This window comes from Hemiscyllium ocellatum, chromosome 25 (genome assembly GCF_020745735.1).
Source record: "Hemiscyllium ocellatum isolate sHemOce1 chromosome 25, sHemOce1.pat.X.cur, whole genome shotgun sequence".
In the NCBI taxonomy this organism is placed as follows: domain Eukaryota; kingdom Metazoa; phylum Chordata; class Chondrichthyes; order Orectolobiformes; family Hemiscylliidae; genus Hemiscyllium; species Hemiscyllium ocellatum.
The window spans coordinates 34,092,728-34,108,687 of record NC_083425.1 but is presented as its reverse complement, the minus strand read 5'-3'; the positions used below and the strand labels follow the sequence as shown (position 1 = coordinate 34,108,687).

Here is a 15,960-nt window from a genome sequence, read left to right as displayed (position 1 = left end):
AATGTACAGTCCAGTGACTCTTCATCACTTTGTGTTTCTCCAGAAATTTCTGTTTTTGTTTCAGATCTCAAGCCCCCAAAGTTCTTTGTTTATTTATATGGCTGATCCAGTTCAGCTTCTGGCCCCTGGGATTTTGATTGTGAAGGATTCAGTGATGGTAATGCCATAGAAAGGTGAGGGACCTTCTCACTTATTGGGGAAGGTCATTGCCTGTCACTTTACAAGTCAAATATGAGCACTGTCCAAGTTTTGCAGCATCTGTGGAGAGAAATCAGAGTTGACGTTTTGGGTCCAGTGATCCTTCAGGAGGGGCTCTCAGAGCTTAAGCTCTGAAGAAGGGTCACTGGACCTGAAACGTTAACTCTGTTCTCTCTTCACAGATGCTGCCTGACCTGCTGAGGTTTTCCAGCACTTTCTGTTTTTAGTTTTGTTTATTATTTCCAGCGTCCATGGATCTTTTGATTTTTGGTTTACTGTCTAAGTCTTGCTGCATGTTGACATGGACTGATTCAGCACTCGAAGTGTTGGGGATGGTGCTGAGCGTTAAGTGATCTTTAGTGAGCATCCTCACTTGTGACCATATGATGGTGGGTAAGTCCATGATGAATCAGCAGGAGATGTTTAGGCTGGGGACTTTCCCCTGAAAACTGCTGCAGGGATATCCCGGTGCTGAGACAGTTCAGGGCCTGTGCATCTTTACTGCTGGAACTAAACCAGACAAAAACACACCTACATCAGCACAAATAACTTTTCCACGACTTCCACAAGTGAGGCTCTTCTGTCCAGCACAGGATCAAGCACACAGAATGCTGGAGAAACTCAGCAGGTCTGGCAGCATCCGTGAAGAGAGAACCAGTGTTAATGTTTCCAGTCTGGTATGACTCTCTGTCCCTCCATCACAATGAAGCATTTCTGTATCCTCCATCGAGCATATCCTCCCATCCAGCGTTGTGTTATCTGCAAACGTGGAGATAATACATCTAAATTCAGCCTTTGATGTATTTTCTAGTTTGTTGACACAAACTAGTAGGATTCTGAAGAAAGGTCAGATTGGACTCAACAGTAACTCTGTTTCCCTCTCCAATGCTGGCAAACTTGCTGAGTTTTTCCAGCAATTTCTATTTTATATATGTATTGGAAGGATTTTTTCACATGGCGGAATTCATTTTTTTTCAGTCTGATTATGTGTTTTGTGGAGGCTTTTATTAGAGGGTGAGAGGTTCCCGCCTAGAGACATGAAATATTTTGCATTGATTTTGAATGGAAACATTGGCCTGTACAGAGAAAGTACTAGCTGTTTGGCTGTGGGGGTGGATGGAGGAGAAGATGAGGTGGCAGTGTGAAGGGGGTGAGGGGAAGGTGAAGGCACCTGTTAAACAGTCTGAGGGGCTGGGTGCTCTTCCCTGCCTCTGCAGTCCTCCCAGCACTGGTTCATGGCTCTCAAACTGCAGTGAAGCTACATCCTGCAGGAAAAGCCTTAACTCCTGGCCAAAGCCACACCTCCATTCGGAATGGAGTTTATGAACCACATAACAGCCTGTATCACAAAATATGTCCCGTGGAAGAAATTCCAGACTTCACCTTCAGCAGCGGATAACTGTGTACCTGAATAGTTTTAATTCCCACTGCTAAGGCTGAGGGAGAATAATGCTTAGTTTAGAGGCTAAAACATATTAAGATTTGGGTTTAGGAATTGGAAGCAGCCAGGCCAGGATTAATGCTGGGAGCAGGTAATATGTGAAACCTGCCTTGGTAAAGAATAAGAGGCGCGAGTTCATTTCCAGGGCCTTGGGCCATTTGTGGAATAAGCTTGTCTCTTAGTTCTGTTGCATCAGCTATTAAAATGGTGGCTGGGACATGGCAATTGTAAAAGGGTTTCTCGGCTCAGAATTGGCTGTGCGTACCTCTTGAAATAGCATGGCACTAAGTACTTAAGGTTGGGCATATTCATGAACCCTTGGTAAAGTAAAGAGAAATATTTCTGACTGATGTTGAAGCATGGAACTTTGCCACTAAAATGTGTACCTTTTGGATACATCTTGGAGAGATATTTTTGGTGAATGCTTATGGCAGAGCCCACTAGGAACCAGGCAATTCAGGATGTGCTGATGTGTAATGAGGCAGACTTGATTAGGGAGCCACAATATGAGAGAATTCATCTTGCAGTTGTTGAGAGGGGAGAAGCTGGAATCAAATATAATGGTATTACAATTGACGGAAGGTAACTACAAAGATGTGAGGGAGAAGCTGGCCAAACTTGACTAAAAGGGAGCCTTGCAGGAACAATGGTGGAGTAGCCATGGCACAAGTAATTCAGGAGACGTAGCAGAGATTCATCTTGAAGAAGGATGAGGCAAGCTTGGCTGACAAGGGAAGTCAGGAACAGCATAAAAGCAAAAGATAAAGCATAAACCTTCATGAAGAGTAGTGGGAAGCCAGAGGATTGGGAACCTGCTAAAAACCAGTAGAGGATAACTAAAAATGCAATAACGGGGAAGAAGATGAAAAATGAGATTAAGCTAGCTAGTAATCTGAAAGAATACTGCAACAATTTTGTTTTAGATATCTAAAAGGCAAGAGAGGCAAGAATGGACTTTGAATTGCTGGAAAATAAGGCTGGAGAAGTAGAGAGAGATCAAAGAAATGGTGGATGAACCAAACAGGTACTTTGCATCTGTCTTCATGGAGGAAGATACCGATTGTACACCAGAACTTTGAGACAGTCAGGTGAGTGAGTTTGGTAGCTATCACTAAGGTGAAGGTACTGGGTGACTGTGGATAAATCCCCTGGACCAGAGGGAATAAAACCCAGAGTTCTGAAGGAGTTAGCTCAGGAGATTGTGGAGGCAGCTTTCAGGAATCACGAGCACGAGGGAGGTCCCAGAGGACTGAAAAGTGGTTAATGTAAAACCCTGTTTCAGAAGAGAAAGAGGCAGAAGGCAGGAAATTATAGGCCGGTTAGCCTGATCTCGGCTGTTGGCAAGATTTTGGAGTCCGTTGTTAAAGATGAGATTGTGGAGTACTTCAAAGTGCATGGTAAAATAGGGCTGAGTCAACACAGCTTCATCAAGGGGAGGTCATGCCTGACAAATCTGTTAGAATTTTTTGAAGAAATAGCGAGCATGCTGTCCCAAAGGAGAACTCATGGACGCAATCTATTTGGATTTCCAGAAGGGCTTTGACAAGATGTTGTACTGAGACTGCGAAATAAGAGCCCTTGGTGTTAGGGGCAAGGTATTGGCATGGATAAGAGGATTGGCTGATTGGCAGAAAGCAGAGAGTTGGTGGGCGGCACGGTGGCTCAGCGCTCACTGCTGCCTCACAGCACCAGGGTCCCAGGTTCGATTCCAACCTTGGGTCACTGTCTGTGTGGAGTTTGCACATTCTCCCCGTGTCTGCGTGGATTTCCTCTGGGTGCTCCGTTTTCCTCCCACTTCCCAAAGATGTGCAGGTCAGGTGAATTGGCCGTGCTAAATTGCCCATTAGTCAGAAGGAAATGGGTCTGGGTGGTTAATCTTTGGAGGGTCGGTGTGGACTAGTTGGGCTGAAGGGCCTGTTTCCACGCTGTAGGGAATCTAATCTAATCTAGTCGGGAGAAAGGGATCGGTATCAGGATGGCAGCTGGTGTTTCGTAAGTGTATTTAAGACGGAGATAGATGGGTTTTGATTAGTCAGAGGATCATCGGTTGCAGGAGAAGGTGGGAGAATGTGGTTGAGAAGCCTGTCAGCCAGGATCGAATGGCTGAGCAAACTCGATAGACCAAATGTCCACATTCCGTTCCTCTATCTTATGGTCTTACGTTTACTCTGAATGCTGACTTTCAAATAATAAAAAGCTGTAGGTTTCTTCAGTTCTCATTGTACTTGTCTGGACAAATTACCCTTAAATGCATTGAAAGTTATTATTTGTGATCGATATTGAATGTAGTATCGGGGACCTCTCGTGATAGTTTCCTACTGTCCGTAAGATAAATACTTCACTCAGTAAGCAGTACTTTTGCACACACTTAAACAAACAATTTGTGATACTTAACATTCATTTTATAGTCTTATTTGGACATTGTGGTAGGGTTGTGGATTTATATCAATTATCTTAAATAGACATGCTAAATTTCTTTTATTTGTATTCATTTTTGACTGGGGTGATGAGCTTTCCTTGAAAAATTGTGTTGGAAGAAAACTTAAATGCAGGGCTTCCATTTTTACTATTAAAAAAAGCACATTAAAATTAGTTCTGATAAATAAGTCTATATTTTAAAGTTCAAACTGCAGTTATCGGGTCATAGAGATGTACGGAAACAGACTCTTCGCTCCAACCCGTCCATGCCGACCAGATATCCTAACCCAATCTAGTCCCACCTGCCAGCACCCGGCCAATATCCCTCCAAACCCTTCCTATTCATATACCCATCCAAATGCCTTTTAAATGTTGCAATTTTACTAGCCTCCACCACTTCCTCTGGCAGCTCTGCGTGAAAATGTTGCCCCTTAGATCTCTTTTATATCTTTCCCCCTCACCCTAAACCTATGGCCTCTAGTTCTGAGCTCCCCCACCCCAGGGAAAATACTTTATCTATTTATCTATTTATCCTATCCATGTCCCTCATAATTTTATAAACCTCTACAAGGTCACCCCTCAGCCTCCGATGCTCCAGGGAAAACAGCCCCAGCCCTTTCAACCTCTCCCTATAGCTCAAATCCTCCAACCCTGGCAGCATCCTTGTAAATCTTTTCTGAACCCTTTCAAGTTTCACAACGTCCTTTTGATAGGAAGGAGACCAGAATTACACGCGATATTCCAAAAGTGGCCTAACCAATGTCCTGTACAACCGCAACATGGCCTTCCATCTACTGTACTCAGTACTCTGACCAATAAAGGAAAGCATACCAAACGCCTTCTTCACTATCCTATCTACCTGCAACTCCACTTTCAAGGAGCTATGAACCTGCATTCCAAGATCTCTTTGTTCAGCAACATCCCCGAGGACCTTACTATTAAGTGTATAAGTCCTACTAAGATTTGCTTTCCCAAAATGCCGCACCTCACATTTATCTGAATTAAACTCCATCTGCCACTTCTCAGCCCATTGGCCCATCTGATTAAGATCCCGTTGTAATTTGAGATAACCTTCTTCGCTGTCCACTACACCTCCAATTTTGGTGTCATCAACAAACTTACTAACTGTACCTCTTATGCTCGCATCCAAATCATTTATATAAATGATGAAAAGTAGAGGGTCCAGCACCGATCCTTGTGGCACTCCACTAGTCACAGGCCTCCAGTCTGAAAAACAACCCTACACCACCACCTTCGAGGTGGTCTTTGAGCCAGTTCTGTATCCAAATGGCTAGTTCTCCCTGTATTCCATGAGATCTAACCTTGCTAATCAGTCTCCCTTGGGGAACCTTATCTGAACGCACCTACTTTGGTACTTACAGAATTGCTGCCTTGTTGTGCTTTGCCTTTTTACATATTGCTGATTCATTCATTCAAAATGTACATTCTCGCAGTACTTCTGCCTTGCCTTTTATCACTGACATAAAGCTAGGCAGGTGTCATGTTTGTCAACAATGACCAGTGATGGGTAAAGAGATGTTTCTTTATGACCTGTACTACCTCAGTATTACACCTACCGCAAGTCCGGCAAACATCCTGCCTGTACTTCAACCAAATAGTCATGTCTGAAAGTTTGAGGGGTATAGTCCTCAGTCAAATCCAAGGGTTTTGTTGTCAGTGAGAGGGTACAATTTCTCCCTGCATATCATTACAGTCTCGGGAGTGTGACACCATCAGTCCTGCAGATCCATACAACCAGTCCAGAGATTAGCGGTAGGTCAGTTAGGAGCTGCAGAGGTTAGTCCGGGGTCTGGCCACTCAAACACTATCTTTCCAATTTGATCAGCAGGATAGACCAGGTTAGTCCTTAGCCAACTGTTCACTGAAAGTCAAGGGGTTTATCAAGGGCCACTTCTGTGGTGGGAATGAGAGCAGTCATATGTGGGGATCGGAGACACCATGCTGAAATACAGAGCAGACAGTAATTATTAATAAGGACACCTCCATATATAAAAGTGGGATGATAGACCACGATGAGGACTGGTGGTCATTGACAATCATGTCCCTAACCCCTCTGTCACCTTTCGCTCCCACCAATGGCTAGAGCAATGGAATGCGGGTGTCTATCATATATCCTGCTGACAGAGTGTTTGCATGTGACTGTGCTCCTCTCTCTCTTTGTGCATTCTGAATGGACTGCAGCATAGGGTACTCTGCTGCCTGGGTCTGAGGAGGTGCTGGGTCTCCAGCAGTCCTCCGGCTGCCAGCACTCTGGGCATTTCTCCCTTGGCCAGATGTTGGTGTTTGTTCACCATCAGGTACTCCTGACTCTCTTCCAGATGGGTGACAGTGAGGACTTCAGATGCTGGAGACTAGACAGTGTGGTGCTGGAAAAGCACAGCAGGTCGGGCAGCATCTGAGGAGCAGGAGAATCAATGTTTCGGGCAAAAGCCCTTCATCAGGAATGAGGCTGTGAGCTGAGGGGGTGGTGAGATAAATGGGAGGGAGTTGGGGCTGGGGGGGAAACGTAGCTGAGAGGTGGTAGGTAGATGGATGTGAGGGTAATGGTGATAGGTCAGAGAGGAGGGTAGAGCAGATAGATGGGCAAGAAGATGGACAGGTAGGACAGGTCATGAGGGCGGTACCGAGTTGGAAGGTTGGAACTGGGATAAGGTGGGGGGAGGGCAAGTGAGGAAACTGGTGAAGTCCACATTGATGCCATGAGATTGGAGGATCCTGAGGCAGAAGATGAGGCGTTCTTCCTCCAGGCGTTGGGTAGTTAGGGAGTGGCGATGGAGGCGGCCCAGGACCTGTATGTCCTTGGCAGAGTTGAAGTGTTTGGCCATAGGGCGGCGGGCGTGGTTAGTGCAGGTGACCAGGAGATGTTCTATGAAGCGCTCTGCGAGTAGGCGTCCTGTCTCCCCAATGTAGGCCAACTTAAGGAGCAACAGATGCAGTCAATGACATGTGTGGAAGTGCAGGTGAAGCTTTGATGATTGTGGAAGGCTCCTTTGGGGCCTTGAATGGAAGTGAGGGGGAAGATGTGGGCGCAGGTTTTGCAATTCCTGCGTTGGCCGAGGAAGGTGCTGGGAGGGAAGGGTAGGTTGGTGCGGGGCGTGGATCTGACCAGGTAGTCGTGGAGGGAACAGTCTTTATGGAAAGTGGATAGGCATGGGGAGGAAACATGTCTCTGGTGGGGTCCGTTTGTAGGTGGTGGACATGGCGGAGGATGATGAGTTATATATGGAGGTTGGTGAGGTAGAAGGTGAGAATCAGGGGTGTTTTGTCCTTGTTACAGTTGAAGGGGTGGGGTTCGAGGGGGGAGGTGTGGGAAGTGGATGAGATGCGCTGGCGTGCATCATTGACCATGTGGGAGGGGAAATTGCGGTCTTTAAAGTGGTAGCATGAGGTGGTGCTGATGCAGTCCTCACTGTCGCAGATGAAAAGGTGGGGAATGGTGCCGGTGTAATTGTGGAAGATGGACTGTTCCACATAACTGACAAAGAGTCAGGCATAGCTGGGGCCCATGCAGGGTTCCCCACCTCCATCTACCTATCACACACTCACTACCTTTCCCCCCAGCCCCACCCCCTCCCATTTATCTCACCACCTCATCAGCGCTCAGCCTCATTTCTGATGAAGGGCTTTTGCCCGAAACATAAATTCTCTTGCTCCTTCGATGCTGCCTGACCTGCTATGCTTTTCCAGCAACACACTCTCGACTCTCTTCGCGATAGAGCTATCTGAATTGGTGGAACCCTCCTTTTCAGTGAGTCCTCTCTGGGATCTGTGGCTACTTCCTCCCGTGAATGAGTGGATGATGCCTGAGGTGCTGGTCTCTTCAGGGTGGAGACCATGTGGATCTCTCTGAGACAAAGAGTGAGATTGAGAGAGATGGACATTGTTGGTACAGCTCTTAGTCATGGTGCAGTGATATGGGGTATCCTGAGTGTGTAAGTAAGAAGCAGAGATAGCATACAGAGATATTGATGTTTGTAGTAGTGGTGGTGAGGGTGGGTGTGGGCTGCTGGCTTGTGGTGAGACTGAATGAGGCAACATGCAATAGTGAAAGTGGTAGACAATGAGTCTTGGTGGAAGATGGAGGCAGCAGTAGAACCTAGCAAAATTTAAATCAATGGGTATCAGGGACAAACACACGCTGCTTTGAGTCTTATCCAGCACATCGGTATTTGGTTGTAGAGATCAGTCATTTCAGCTCCAGGCCATCTCTGCAGGAGTTACTCAAGTCGTGTCCTCGGTCCAGCTATCTTCAGTTGCTCATCAGTGACCTTGTCTCTGTCATTAAGTTAGAAGGGGGATGTTCGTCAATGATTGGTACTGAACATTGCACAATCACGAAGCTTGATACTGAAGCAGTCTGTGTTCAGATGCAACATGATCTGGACAATAGCCAAGTAACATGCATGCAACATAGATGCCAGACAATGAACATCTCCTATAAGAGACAAGCTAATCACTACCATCATTGATAAAGCCACAATAGACATCCTAACAGTTACCATTGACCAGACACTCACCTGGGCTCACCACATAAATACAATGGCTATGGATGTAGGTCAGAAGTCAGGAATACTGTGGCAAGTAACTCACCTCCTATCCACCATCTACAAGCCACAAGTCAGGGGTGGGATGGGATAATCCCCACTTACCCGGATGAGTGCAGTTCCATCAACAGTCAAGAAGCTTGACAACATCCAGGACAATGCAACCTGCATTAATGGTATCACATCCTCAAACATCCACTCCCTCCACCACCGACACTGTTTCACAGCAGTGTGTAACATCTACAAGATGCCCTGCAGAAATTCACCAAAGATCCTGAGACAGCACCTTCCAAACCTACAACTGCTTCCATCTAGAAGGACAAGGGCAGCAGATGCATGGAAACACCACTACCCTCAAATTCCTTTCCAAGCCACTCATCATCCTGACTAGGAAAAATATCATTGTTACTTCACTGTTGCTGGATCAAACTCTTGGCATTCCCTCCATAAAGGCATTGTGGATCTACCTATGACACTGGGACTACAGTGGTTCAAAACATCAACTCACTACCCCTTCTCAAGGGCAACTAGGTATGGGCAATAAATGCTGGCCAAACAGTCACACCCCAGTCTCATGAATGAATTAAAAATGTAGAGTTGGAGTGAGGTCAGTGACATTTTCCCTGGAGGGGTGCAGAACATCACTAGACATCTTGCAGCATTGCTGGGCATTTATCTGAACAGACCAAACTAGTATATTGTCAACTTCAGACCAGGCTGCAGGCTCTGGTAACTGGGTCTCCTGTGGCTGTCCTGAGGAAAGGATACCCGTCCTGTCCACTGCCCTTGCCATCTACCAGGCCTTTGTTGGGGAAGCAACGTATCAACTTCCCTTTCTTAGCTATGTGTTTTAGACTCGTGCAGCAGCACACTGAGAAAAACAGCTCAATTTCTCAGTGTTTGACCTGGTACACAGCAGGGATTTTAAATATGGCACCAAAAGTGCAAATCTTAGAAGATTCTAGCAGTAGCAAGGACGTTTGTTGTTAGTGAGTGAAAGATAGAATGAAAACATGGCCTTACAGATAATGTACATTCATAATAGGAGAGGAGTGGAAGAAAACTTGCAAGATTTCACAGAGAAACCCTCCACAAGCACTTAGCTGGTTTTGGTAAATTTCAGCTTCTACTATTTGAAAATTTGCTTATTTAAATTGCTTCATATTGTCCTGCATATCTTGTACATGTCAATGCTGGAGGTTAGTGTGTTGGTTGGAGAAATGGTAACGTATATATAGCATTCAATATCTATGGGTTATGTGTACTTTTTAATTGGTAACAGCAGAGGAACTGACCCTTAAGAAACATGTGGAAATATCATTGCCCAGGGTAAATGGGATCACGAGAGGCAATCTTCCCTGTGATTGCTGTTTATCAAATAAGTTTCTTCTTTGATTTTCAAACAAAACAGAATATGGAAGCTCTCCTTAGTTTTGTTAGTGAGTAACATTAGCTTTTGAAAATCTGATCAGGTTAACTGTAAATGTTAAATATGCAGCCTTATGATTTAATCTTTTTATTGCTGAAGATATAAATTCCAAATGTTCTAGCCATTTGAGGTTTCCTTGAAAGTACACCTACAAGTTGATTGCATTTCGCAGTAGTTTTATCTGTATATAAGTGTCAAATTATGATTCAGCGATTTGAGTTTATAAGTATTTTTTGGACTGTTCAGTTTAACATGATTCTAATTGCTAAGCGATGTCCTGGAAGGTGAACTCATAATTATAATTTCCCAAATGTTTTATGTGCTATTTGCAATTATTCTCTCTTGATCACTAAAATTATTCAGTTGTTAGCCGTGGTTCAATTTATATGTAAATCTCAAGGGTTTGTAATCAGATTCCATTTTCAGGCTTTGAATTGTGTTTCATTCTGGTTTATTTTCAAGCCCTAATAAATACACTGTTGACTTAGACAGGCTGGTGAGACTGCTGTTTGATCTGTGCCAGGCATTCAAACAACTTTTCATTTTTGAGGACTCTTGAGATTGCTTGGGGGCTACTTTTTGGTATTCAGGAACTCCTTTTTTCATTCTTTTGTGAGGTGATGTAGACACATTGTGACACCATCTTCTGTAATGGGGAAGATGTACGGAAAATTTGAACTCGCACAGAAGCAGAATTAGAAGAGTTCATCAAAATTCCAACAATCTCTTAAACTCAAACAGCATCGTACAAAGAAAACATTAATTTCCTAGATGCCTCAGGAACAATTTTTTTAAAGGGCCAATGGACCGAAGAGTGGCAGATGGAGTATAATTTAGGTAAATATGAAGTATTGAATTTTGGTGAGGCAAACCAAGATAGGACTTATACAGTTAATACTGGGGTCTTGGAGAGTGTTGCCATACAAAGAGACCTAGGGTGCAGGTGCATAGTTCCTTGAAAGAGGAGTCACAGATAAGGCAGGGCGGTGAAGAACATGTTTGGCATGCTTGGACCTCATTGGTCAGAACATTGAGTATAGGATTTGGGATCAGGATTAGAGTAGTGCTGGAAAAGCACAGCAGGTCAGGCAGCATCCGAAGAGCAGGAAAATCGATGTTTCAGGCAAAAGCTCTTCATCAGAAATGCTCATTCCCAATTGGTGATGAAGGGCTAATAAAGAGCTTTTGCCTGAAACATTGATTTTTCCTGCTGCTCAGATGCTGCCTGACCTGCTGTGCTTTTCCAGCACTACTCTAATCTTGACTCTAATCTCCAGCATCTGCAGTACCCACTCCTCCCTAGGAGCTTGGATGTCATGCTGTGACTGTGCAGGACATTGGTGAGGTCAGTTTAAAAATCTGTGTTTAATTCTGGTCGCCCTTCTATCGGAAGGATATTGTTATACTTGAGAGGGGACAGAAAAGATTGACAAAGATGTTGCTGTGACAGAGGGGCTTCAGCTATAGGGAGAGGCTGAATAGCCAGGGTCTAGTGGGAGAGTTCAGAGCGAGAGGACATTGGTTTCAGATAAGAGGGGAAAGTTTTAAAAAGGATTTCAGGGGATTACTTTTTCAAGCAGAGAGTGGTGGGTGTATGGAGGAAGTGGGCACAATTACAATATTTAAATGGCATTAAATTGCATGATTTAAAAGGCATCTGGATGGGTGTATGATTTGGAAGGGCTTAGTGGGATATGGGCCAAATGCTGGCAAATAGGACTAGGTCCAATTGGAATGTCTGATGATGCGAATAAGTTGGACTGCAGCATCTATTTGCATACTGAATGTCTCTATGACTGTGTGCTTGTTTCTTTTTGACATTTCTCTTTCTGATGTGAAGGGGTGAAACCTGAAATAAGATTCAGCAGCTGTTTTAGCTTCTATAGTTGAATCTTCTGGGTAGGCATGTCAATTCTGCTTCTGTGTCCAAAAGGCACTCAGTGTCCAGATTGCCTGCCCTCATGGTCACATACAATCCATCTCCCCTCTGCTGACAAAAAGCCAGGAGGAATGTAGAGGGGCACAGGGCGGGCTTTTCCAGTTTTTTTGTCAACTTTAGCAGCTCCTGCTGCTGCTGGATGGTTAGTTTTTTGAACTGTTCTAGGAGATTGGTGTTCCCAGCTCCCAGGGTCTCCTATTCCTCATTGCTTCTTAGGTGATTTCTCCTTTGTCCTTTTTTGTCAGCACCCCCTGGCCCAATTGCCTTCCTTCCCACAGAAGTGACACTTCCCTGGGCATTTGTCTTCTGTCTTCTCAGGGTTACTGGGGGTCTGTTTCATTTGTCCTGCCTGAAGGGCTCACAACTCGACGCCCATACCTTGTTTGAGCTGGTGGGCTCAGTCCACCCGTTCATAGTAATTAGTCGCCCTCTGATCCCAGTCCGGTATGGTGCATTTAACATCTTAGTGAGCTCAGGTTTAAGTCCAGCCAAAAAAGCAGACTTCAGTGGACTATAAGCACAACCTTCAAAATCTCTGTCATCGTGTACTGTTGGGACTCCTACATATTCTTTCCAGGTCTTCCTAAACCGTTACTCATATTCTGTGACTACTTCTGTGGGTTTTTGACAGCAACCTGTGACTTTTGTCCAATTGGTCTTATGCCGAATATACCCTTGTGCCCAATGTTTTATTGCTGTCCAGTCAGCTTGCAGCTTCTGCTTGTACTCTCCAAGCACATTTTTTACTGCCTCATGTAGGCGACGTCCTTCTCTTTTACAATAATGTTCAGAATTTGTATCCCGTCCCAGGGATAGGGCATATGTCTTCCTCTTATCCAGTCTAGGCTATCACATTCTTCATTGGCCCTTTCTTTGGGTGAGGTGTTTCTTTAGCGCACTTGTCTGTACTCTCAGAGGTTGCAGGTCCATGCGCATCCACCTCACATGCCATCCTCTAATCTCTGCCCAACCATTTTTTCGATCTTTACTTTCCTGGTTTTAAGGGTTCGTAAAAATGATACTGGGAATATAGAGTGCTGGAGTCCCTCTGTTTCCCAAAGGTGATAGCTTTGGTTTTCCAGGGTCACTCACGATCTCCCTAATTCACACGTAGTTGGCAATTTTCTGCTGTGGGTAATTTCCTGGCATAGCCTATGTTAACCAATCTGAGGTCTAGATGCAGGGGATTTGAAACAAAATAGCCACCTCATGAAAGGTTCAGGATTGCGTTCATGGACTAGATCATGACTCCAAGGAGGAAGCTTCTTACCCTCAAAGACCTGTCAGTGACTGTTCGGTTTAGACGATGTCCCCAGCAATCCTGCCTAATGATGCTAAGTTGTGGCATCGTGGGTCTCTGATCTGCTTGCATAATTAAGAAGTGTTAGTCCTTTTGTCTTTTAAGTTAGTAAAAGTACTAGGCCTATGTGCTCTAAATAGGTAGAGCATAAATTGGGCCAGTCCAAATTGATGCAGGAAGGCTAGTGATGGGAGATAAGGAAATAGCTGAAGAATTTAATAAATACTTTGTGCCGGTTTTCACAGTGGAAGACATGAGTAATATCCCAACAATTAAGGAGAGTCAAGAGGCAGAGTTGAGAATGGTAACCATTACAAAAGAGAAAGTGCTAGAAAAGCTAAAAAGTCTAAAAATTGATAAATCTCTTGGCTCCAATGGGCTACATCCTCGAGTGCTGAGGGAGGTGGCTGAAGAAATAGCAGAGGCATTGGCTGTAATCTTTCAAAAATCACTGGAGTTAGGAATAGTCCCAGATGATTGGAAAATCGCTGTTGTAACCCCCTTGTTCAGGAAAGGATCAAGACAAAAGATGGAAAATTCGAAGCCGATTAGCCTAACCGCAGTTATATTAAAATTCTAGAATCCATCATTAAGGATATGATTTCTAAATTCTTGCAAGTGCAGGGTCGGATTAGAACAAGTCAGCATGGATTTAGTTAAGGAGAGGTCATGCCTGACAAACCTGTTAGAATTCCTTGAAGAGGTAACAAGTAGGTTAGACCAGGAAACCCAGTGGATGTTATGTACCTAGACTTCCAAAAGGCCTTTGTTAAGGTGCCTCACGGGAGGCTGCTGAGTAAGGTGAGAGCCCATGGTGTTTGAGGTGAGCTCCTGGCATGGATTGAGGATTGGCTGTCTGACAGAAGGCAGAGGGTTGGGATAAAACGTTCTTTATCAGAATGGCAGCTAGTGACAAGTGGTGTCCCACAGGGTTCAGTGTTGGGGCTGCAGCTGTTCACTTTAAGGGATTGGGGGCATTCTGGCGAAGTTCGCCAATAATACAAAGTTAGGTGGACAGGCAGGTAGTTCTGAGGAGGTGGGGAGGTTGCAGAAAGATTTAGACAGTTTAGGAGAGTGGTCCAAGAAATGGCTGATGAAATTCAATGTGAGCAAATGTGAAGTCTTGCATTGGGGAAAAATAATGCAGGCATGGACTATTTTCTAAATGGTGAGAAAATTTATAAAGCCCAAGTACAAAGAGGTCTGGGAGTGCTCGTCCAGGATTCTCTAAAGGTTGACTTGCAGGTTGAGTCCATGGTTAAGAAAGCAAATGTAATGTTGTCATCCTCCCCTCCCCTATCAGCGTTCCGCAAAGACCACTCCCTTCGTGACTCCCTCGTCAGGTTCACACCTCCCACCAACCCAACCTCCGCTCCTGGCACCTTCCCCTGCAACCGCAGGAAATGTAAAACTTGCGCCCACACCTCCTCCCTCACTTCCCTCCAAAGCCCCAAGGGATCCTTCCATATCCGCCACAAGTTCACCTGTATGTCCACACACATCATCTATTGCATCCGCTGCACCCGATGTGGCCTCCTCTATATTGGGGAGACGGGCCGCTTACTTGCAGAACGCTTCAGAGAACACCTCTGGGACACCCGGACCAACCAACCCAACCACCCCGTGGCTCAACACTTTAACTCTCCCTCCCACTCCACCGAGGACATGCAGGTCCTTGGACTCCTCCACCGGCAGAACATAACAACACGACGGCTGGAGGAGGAGCGTCTCATCTTCCACCTGGGAACCCTCCAACCACAAGGAATGAACTCAGATTTCTCCAGTTTCCTCATTTCCCCTCCCCCCACCTTGTCTCAGTCGGTTCCCTCAACTCGGCACCGCCCTCCTAACCTGCAATCTTCTTCCTGACCCCTCCGCCCCCACCCCACTCCGGCCTATCACCCTCACCTTGACCTCCTTCCACCTATCACATCTCCATCGCCCCTCCCCCAAGTCCCTCCTCCCTACCTTTTATCTTAGCCTGCTTGGCACACTCTCCTCATTCCTGATGAAGGGCTTATGCCCAAAACGTCGAATTTCCTATTCCTTGGATACTGCCTGACCTGCTGTGCTTTAACCAGCAACACATTTTCAGCATTTATCTCAAGAGGGTTGGAATGTAAAAGCAGCAATGTGCTACTGAACTCTATAAAGCTTTGGTTAGGCCCCATTTACAATACTGTGTCCACTTTTGAGCCCTACACCTCAGGAAGGACATACTGGCACTGGAGCATGTCCAGCGGAGATTCACATGGATGATCCCTGGAATGGTAGGCCTAACATATGAAGAACGGCTGAGGATCCTGGAATTGTATTCATTAGAGTTTAGAAAATTGAGGGGAGATCTAATAGAAACTTACAAGATAATGCATTGCTTAGAAAAGGTGGATACTGGGAATTTGTTTCCGTCAGGCAGGAATGCTAGGATTTGTGGGCACAGCCTTGGAATTAGTGGGGGTCAATTTAAAACGGAAATGAGGAGGCATTCCTTCAGCCAGAGAACAGTGGGCCTGTGGAATTCATTACTACAGAGCACAGTGGAGGCTGGGATGTTAAATGTCTTCAGGGCAGAGATTGATAAATTCTTAATCTTGCAAAGAATTAAGGGATACAGGGAGAGTCTGAGTAAGTTGGCTTTGAAATGTCCATCAGCCATGAATGAATGGCAGA

The 15,960-nt window shown here is 45.2% G+C and overlaps 1 protein-coding gene across 1 annotated transcript in view; it reads left to right on the top strand.

Moving 5' to 3' along the window:
* The window catches only part of uts2r2 (urotensin-2 receptor 2), a 142,040-nt gene that overhangs the window by 82,073 nt on the left and 44,007 nt on the right, over window positions 1-15,960 (top strand). The window lies entirely within an intron of this gene.